This window comes from Ipomoea triloba, chromosome 10 (genome assembly GCF_003576645.1).
Source record: "Ipomoea triloba cultivar NCNSP0323 chromosome 10, ASM357664v1".
Lineage (NCBI taxonomy): Eukaryota > Viridiplantae > Streptophyta > Magnoliopsida > Solanales > Convolvulaceae > Ipomoea > Ipomoea triloba.
This window is the reverse complement of record NC_044925.1, coordinates 3,189,958-3,198,712: the sequence shown is the minus strand read 5'-3', so window position 1 is coordinate 3,198,712 and position 8,755 is coordinate 3,189,958. Positions and strand designations below refer to the sequence as shown.

The 8,755-nt window shown below is 36.7% G+C and overlaps 1 pseudogene; it reads left to right on the top strand.

Moving 5' to 3' along the window:
• Window positions 1-4,072: 4,072 nt before the first annotated feature.
• Window positions 4,073-8,668, top strand: LOC116032323 (annotated as a pseudogene).
• The last annotated feature ends 87 nt before the right edge of the window (window positions 8,669-8,755 follow it).

The following is an 8,755-nucleotide window of genomic DNA, read 5'->3' as shown; positions in this document are numbered from 1 at the left end:
ACTTAAGAAGAGTAGTCAAGTGTACTAGTTGCCAAAATCCAGATATCAAATACTAATCTAAAAAATTCACTGGAATATGAGCTTACTCTTTACCAAACATATTGTCATACATATATATGTATATATATGTGTGTATGTATGTACATACATATATATACATACATACATATATATACATATACATACATACATATACATATATATGTATATATATGTACATATATATACATATGTACATACATACATATATATATATATGTATACATACATACATATATATACATATATATATATATGTATGTATATAATATTAAAATTTATAAAATTGAAATTTGAAATACTACAAATTTAAAATTAAAATTAAAACCCTAATATTTCCCTAAGCCAAATTTAAAATTAAAATTAAAACCCTAATATTTCCCTAAGCCAAATTTAAAATTAAAATTAAAACCCTAATATTTCCCTAAGCCAAAGACCAAATTAAAATTAAAACCCTAATATTTCCCTAAGCCAAAGACCAAAGTAAAATTAAAACCCTAATATTTCCCTAAGCCAAAGACCAAAGAGCAAACACCACCCTAATATTTCCCTAAGCCAAAGACCAAAGAGCAAACACCCCTCTGCCTTTGCCGCTTAGCCCACAGACCGCCCTCTCCACCGCGCTTCCCTTGCCGCTTAGCCCACAGACCGCCCTCTCCACCGCGCTTCCCCTCTGCCTCCCCTCCGCATTCGCTGTCTGTTTCGTCTCCCCTCCGCCTTCGGCCTTCGCCCACCGCCTGCGGCCGGACCAGCCTTCGCCAGAGACGGTAAGTCTTTGTCACTTCCTCCATTCTTATTTTCTATATAGTTTTCTACTTTTCTACTGTTTTGCTAGATTACTTCATGGCTTCAAGCTTGTGTGCAGTTATATGTGTAGATTACTTCATGGCTTCAAGCTTGTGTGCAGTTATATGTGTATATTACTTCATGGCTTCAAGCTTGTGTGCAGTTATATGTGTATGGTGTATCACTGCTTCACTTTAGACCTTTAGTAATGTTCTTAGCCTGTAATATTTGATAAATTAAATCATAGGTATACTCTGTAGCTAATACTTCATCGACTTAAGAAGAGTAGTCAAGTGTACTAGTTGCCAAAATCCAGATATCAAATACTAATCTAAAAAATTTACTGGAATATGAGCTTACTCTTTACCAAACATATTGTCATACATATATATGTATGTACATACATATATACATACATACATATATATACATATACATACATACATATACATATATATGTATATATATATATATATGTACATATATATGTATATGTATGTATATAATATTAAAATTTATAAAATTGAAATTTGAAATACTACAAATTTAAAATTAAAATTAAAACCCTAATATTTCCCTAAGCCAAAGACCAAAGAGCAAACACCCCTCTGCCTTTGCCGCTTAGCCCACAGACCGCCCTCTCCACCGCGCTTCCCTTCTGCCTCCCCTCCGCATTCGCTGTCTGTCTCGTGTCCCCTCCGCCTTCGGCCTTCGCCCACCGCCTGCGGCCGGACCAGCCTTCGCCAGAGACGGTAAGTCTTCCTCACTTCCTCCATTCTTATTTTTATATAGTTTTCTACTTTTCTACTGTTTTGCTAGATTACTTCATGGCTTCAAGCTTGTGTGCAGTTATATGTGTATTATATGTGTATGGTGTATCACTGCTTCACTTTAGACCTTTAGTAATGTTCTTAGCCTGTAATATTTGATAAATTAAATCATAGGTATACTCTGTAGTTAATACTTCATCGACTTAAGAAGAGTAGTCAAGTGTACTAGTTGCCAAAATCCAGATATCAAATACTAATCTAAAAAATTCACTGGAATATGAGCTTACTCTTTACCAAACATATTGTCAATACTAATCAGCTTTTTAGTTCCCAAACCCAGCTTTTCATTACTAAACTGAAATATGGATTAACATGAGTGATTTCTAGATTCCATCTTGATCTGTTGTAGAAAGACATATAATTTGTGGAGAAATTATTTGAGCAATTGTCTTTATTTCATCTTCTAGAAGCAACTAGTGAAGTTCTCATAAGAATTGAGCGTGATAAACTTTGACAAATATGGTGATAGACTGACATTACATCAGTTGCAGTAGTATTTGCAACTTGCAGTAGCTGTAGCAAATAGCATAATAGTAAATTGGTGATAAGCAGTACAAGAGAGTCCATTGGTGATAACAGTATATATATCTACTAGTATTCGACCCGTGCGATGCACGGTCATTATATTTGGCATTTGAATATTTCAAAATTTGAGTATATTGCACCTCAAAAAAAATAAAACGTTATAGATTCAATAGTAAAAAAGAAAAAGATATGTAGTACAAAGTAGATAATTTAAAAATAAAAAATTTCATTGATACAAATTGTTACAAATTTCTTTATATACAACATTTTTTGTCGTACTAAGAGACTCCCCATTTTCACCACAAATCAAGACTTTTAACCCCCTTGGTACAAAGCTCAAATATTTGGTACATTACTTTGAGTTACGCAACTAATTGGTGTATGCATTAAATACGTCTCTGATGTAGACAATATTCGTTTCAATTTATTATTATTGCTTGGTTGGACCCGGTCCAGTTCCATCTTCTCATCTATAAACACATAATATTCATGTTTCGAATACACCATAATTACAAATATATACGTAATTCACAAATCTTCAATAATAAGTATGATACTTGTAAAATATATATACATTAATATGTCTAAAATCAATTGTAATCATACATATGCTATTTATAAATGTGGCAAACAATATAAAAAAAATTTGAGTCCAAATGTTGTAATTTGCAGCCTGCTTACTTAGCCCAAACGACCAGCCCAAATCTTTGACTATTGTCACAATCGGATCATCCCCACAGTGCAAAAGATTCTGGCTAGGTATAGTTGTATCTCACAATCCACATCATTTGCTTCCCCTAAAACACCGTCACCAATATCTACTATCCACTTGGAGAAATTTTCTATTTCACGTAAATCAGAATCTTCTTGCAGGTTTTGCAATCGAAGATTTTTGTTAACCTCATCACTCTAGTAGTTGCACCCGTGCGATGCACGGCATAAATTTTAAGTAATTTTATTATTGATTATGATTTTAAAAATGATAAAATTAAACATTAATCATGAAAATTCATTCTGAAATGGTTTTTTTATAAAGCATTGTTTTATTAGATATCACATGAGATAGTTATGAACATATACTGCATGGTAATAAAGTTGACAATACTAAAAAAAATCACCTGAGATTTGACTATTTGCTTTATTTATTAATATATATAATTTTGTATAATTTAATAATTATGTTGATTTGATATGAATAATAATTAATATAGATATTAAAGGTATGTTATTCTTATATAGTTGTGTATGTGTATATGTTTAAAATAATACCTATAATAATAAATTTACTTAAAATAATATTAAAATAATATATATAATAATTCCCTTAAACTAATTATATATATTAAAATAATTATATAAGAAAATATACACAGATGACAACATAACATCACTACAAATATAAAATCACAAATTATAAAGTTCAAATATCATATTCAATTATATATGATCAAATTTTTTTTAACCTTTTGGTTAATTCATTTAACCAATAGTTAAGAAAAGAACTATTGGACCAAAATTTTTTGCTTTAAGGAAAATTTAATCAAAATAATTGGGTTTGGTCAACTAATTAAAATTCTTCAATTTGATAAGTTAAGAATTTTTCACTAAAATATGTACAACTCTACAAACACAAATAAAATCGAACTATTCAAACATAATACATATAATTAGAGCTGTCAAAACGGGTCCAACCCGTCGGGTTGGGCCTGTTTACCCGTGTTTTTGGACGGGTTGGGTTGGAGAAATCCCAACCCGTCCCGTATTCGACCCGGTCTGTTTAGCCCGTATTTGATACGGGCTAAACGGGCTGAACCCGGGTAACCCGTGGGTTACCCGGCCCGTGTATATATTAAAAAAAAAAATTTAAAGCTCTTATACAGATTGTAGTTGGCAGCAAAATCAAAACTCCTAAATCCCTAATTCCCTTCCCTCCTCGCTGCGATTCTGTGAATTGAAGCTGCCGATCAACGAGTCTCATCGCGACGGCGACGGCGACGGCGACCACTCCACCAGCCCTGCTCCGCGACGGCCGACGGCGACGGTGACGAGGCCCAGCTCTGCTCCGAGACGGCGATGAGGCCCAGCTCTGCTCCGAGACGGAGACGGCGACGGCGACCATCCCTGCTCCTCGACCGCGAGTCCGCGACCAACTCTGCTCCGCCACCGCGACTAGCCCTACTCCACCAGTCCGCCACCGCGACCAGCCCTGCTCCGCCACCGCGACTGCCGACAACGGTACTGCTCCAATCGCCTACTCCACTGTGTTGTCTATGTTCTGGACTTCTTGTAGTAATTTATATTTTCTTTAATTTTTATGATTAATTGATTATTGTTAAATGTTAATGAATATGATTTGGGCATTTGGTTGTGATCACTGATTTGCGAATATTGTTGTGATTAATTAATAACTAAATAAGTGAATATGATTTGATTGTTGACTTGTTGTTGAGTGTTGGTTGTGTTGTGAACTTGTGATTAACTGTGATTAACAATGAAATAAATCCTTGAATTCGATCCTGGGCATCAAATCTGCATTTATGTTTTTCAATTCCTTCCTTCAAAAAACAATGAAATAAATCCCTTCAAAAACATATTTAATTTGTTTTTTTTTTTAAAATACGGGCTAACGGGCTGGCCCGTTAGCCCGTAAACTACGGGTTGGGTTGGGAAAATCCCAACCCGTATGAAAAACGGGCCGGCCCGTCCCGTCCCATTTTTCACCAACCCGTGACGGGCCAGCCCGTATGGGCCGGGCTGGCCCGTATTGCCAGCTCTACATATAATTAAATTCTCATATATTGAGATTAAATTTAAATCTTTGAAGATGGATCAAAAAATAATTTAAATAATAATTAGTAATCTCAATAAATGTAAACTAATCACCTTTATCATATTTAAAAAAAAAAAAAAATTTATACACACATGACGCACCCAGAACATCCTAACCCTACCCACTTTCTCTGTCGCCGTCTGTCTCGGCCTCTCACTTCTCTCATCGTCTTTCTCTGTTTCGCTGCATCGCCGTCTCCGCTTCACTTCCTTCGGCGGCTCTGGCTCGGCTTCGACGCTCTCATCGTCTCTCTCGATCTCACACCTCTCCGGATCTCCTCCCTATGCGCCTTCGACTCTCTGCCCTCAACGCTTTCGAGTTTGAAGCCCCAACTCTCAGCATACCTGTGCGACAACCCATAGTACAGGACTACAGGTGGTGTGTTTGAACCACTTTATTGTAAAGTGCATGTTTTTATTACCCCAAAATTCTTGTACAACATCCAATCAGGGTTTGGGTTTCACCTTTATTTTTAACTTCCATTACTGTTTTCTCCCTTCATCTATATATTCTTCTTTCAGTTTAGCAAATTTCTCCCTTCAAGCAACCGGTTACACACTCCGAGGCCCCAACGTCAGTCGCCAATCCGGGGCCACTACCTCTCGTCACACGCAATGGTAATTCAACCGCATTACTTTAAATTGTTTGCTCTCATCAACTTGGTGATAACAGTATATATATCTATATAATGAACCATTGGACCAATCCAATACTGCAAAGCCCAAGCTCTTACATGATATACCATTACCCAAACCCAAAATCCAATTATATATTCATGTTATATTCCCTACCAAAATCCCTTCTGTTTTTTTTTTTTTTTTTTTTTTTTTTTGAAATCCCCTATCTCAATTTCTTGCCTTCTCCACGACTCCACTCCACAGGCCACAGCCGACGCGGCGGCGGCGCCCGAGTCGGACGACGCCCTCTGCTCCTCTCGGCTCTCACCTCACCTAAGCCTCGCCGCCAGTCAGCTATCTACTGCTGCCATTCTCACTGTCTTTTCCCTTCATTGTGTGATCTTATTTTCTTACGGTAACAACAACTTACTGCCAAGTGCTTCTCTGTTAGTTGGCGTAACTCATATGTATGATACGATATATGATAAGGTGCATCTGATTTTCTTTAATGGCTTATCAGATGTTGAAAGGTTCCAAGGCTAAGAGCAATTCTAAGTTAGGAAAATCTCATAAGAAGAAGCTGGAGAAGCTCAAGGTGTGTGGTTTTGGCGGTTTTCAAATTCTTCTGATATGTTTACTCAGTATATTATGAGATTTTAATCAGTTAATGTTTCATATACAGGAGGAAGAGAAAAAGGCTATCCTATTGTCAGAAAGCCTTGAGACCATGGCGTAAGAGCCACTTCATTATTTCTTATAATACTGTCTGATTATATTTGCGTTATTAAAGAAACACACGCTTGATTTACATTACAGGAAGTATAAGATTGGGGACAATGCTTATTCACTTATGTTGTCTTCGAGTAGCTTGGGCCAGGTTTGTAATGTTACATTGACAGAAGTTTTATAAAACTAAAAGCTTAATGTAGAGTAGCTTAAGTGGCACGCTTAATCTTTGCTAGGCTGAAACTACCCGGGAGAAGAGGAGAAGAGAAGTGCAGTATTCTAAAGCAGGATTAGAAGTGCCAAGTGATGATCGACCCTCTAAGAAGAAGACTGCTAATAGCATATTGTGTGATGCTGAGCAAGAATCTGATGGAATGCAATGTACTTTTGTAGTCAATGACTGCCCATTGCAGTCTCCAGTAAGCAAAGATGTGTCTGACACATCTTCATATTTAGGAACTTCTCATTGGCAGAATAAACCTCACGCTTTTGATGGAGATTCTTTCACCCCAATTAGGCATGCAACAGATGAAACTAATGAGCCATTAATGCCTAAATATATGCAAAATCCACTTTCCACCTCAAGTTGTCATGATGAAGAAAAGACAAGAATAATGGTACATCTTTGGCTATATATGCATATTCTCAAAGAAAATTGTTTCATTCCCTACTTTTTTTTTTTTTTTTTTTTTTTTTTTTTTTTTTTTTCCTTCTATCTATCTGCTAATTTATTTTAAATAAATTGGACAGGTTGGAGTTGATGAAAATCAGAAAGCTAAACTGGCTGACTGTCATCCACCAAGGTCTTTTATTGCCCCGACTGTAGTGCATGTTTCTAGACCAACAGAGGTTGAGGACAAAAGGAAGGATCTTCCAATAGTCATGATGGAGCAGGAGATAATGGAAGCCATTAATGAGAATACTTGTGTAATTATATGTGGTGAGACTGGTTGTGGCAAGACTACCCAAGTTCCCCAGGTGAACAATGCTTCAGTTGTTTTTTCTATGAAGTACATGTTCTTCGTTTCTTCTTTAAAACATCCTTTCCGTATAACTGTGCTTTTTTTTTTTTCTTTTTCTTTTTTCTAGTTTCTTTATGAAGCTGGATTTGGATCCAAAGTGATGATGGTAGAGGGGGCATTATTGGTGTTACCCAGCCCCGCCGTGTTGCTGTACTTGCAACTGCCAAACGAGTGGCATTTGAGCTTGGCTCCATATAGGAAAAGAGGTTGGCTTTCAAGTTCGGCATGATAGGAAGGTGGGGGATAATTGCTCAATCAAGTTCATGACAGATGGAATTTTGCTTCGAGAAGTGCAGGTATGATAATAGCACCGGATGCTAGTTGTATAGGTTATTTAGGTGAAAAAAATGTTACTCCTTTCTTAATGGCTTTACAGTTATAAGTCACTCCTCTTCAGTGCCCAGTCTATCACCTATTAATATGTATATTTTAGTGCAGAATGATTTTCTGTTAAGACGTTACTCAGTCATAATCTTGGATGAAGCTCATGAGAGGAGCTTGAACACAGATATACTTGTTGGAATGCTTTCTCGTGTAATAAGAGAGCGCCAGGTAACTGGATCTGTATATTTTATACCCTCCATTTTATTTTCCATTTTCATTTGAGACCTGTCAAAGAAAGCTCATTTACTCCCCTACATTATGTTTCTTGTATAATTCTATCTCATTTTGGTGTCAAAACTAACCTGTTTGATTCTATATGGCAGAGGGAATATGCAGAGCAGCATAAGAAAGTTATGTCAGGAGGTATAGTAAGCTGCAAAGAAAAGATATATCCTCTGAAACTTGTGCTGATGAGTGCTACATTGCGGGTTGAGGACTTTGTGTCTGGGGAAGAATTTTTCATGATCCTCCACCTGTAATAGAAGTCCCAACGCGACAATACCCAGTTACTACACACTTCTCTAAGAGAACTGAGATTGTAGATTATGTTGGCCAAGCTTATAAAAAAGTATTGTCTATCCACAAAAGGGCTGCCTGCTGGTGGCATACTTGTTTTTGTAACTGGACAGAGGGAGGTTGAGTTCTTGTGCCAGAAGCTACGTAAAGCTTCTAAGGAAATAGTTGAGAAAAATTGTAAGGAAAAAAATGAGGCACTTTCAATGTCTGCATTAAAACCCACCGAAGAAAAAGATATGCAGGAGATAAATGAGGCATTTGAGGTAAATGAGAATTAGTCATGAAATAACGGATCGTTTTAATTCCTATGATGAGGAGCATGGGGATACCTATGAGGATGAATCAGATATGTCCTATGATTCGGAGGATGATAGTGATCTGAAGTCAGTTTGATGGGGAGGATCTGTTAAACCAGCATTCCTCGGACTCTGATGGGAAAATTTGCAGTTCCCTTGGGAGAAGAGGAAACCTTACTTCATT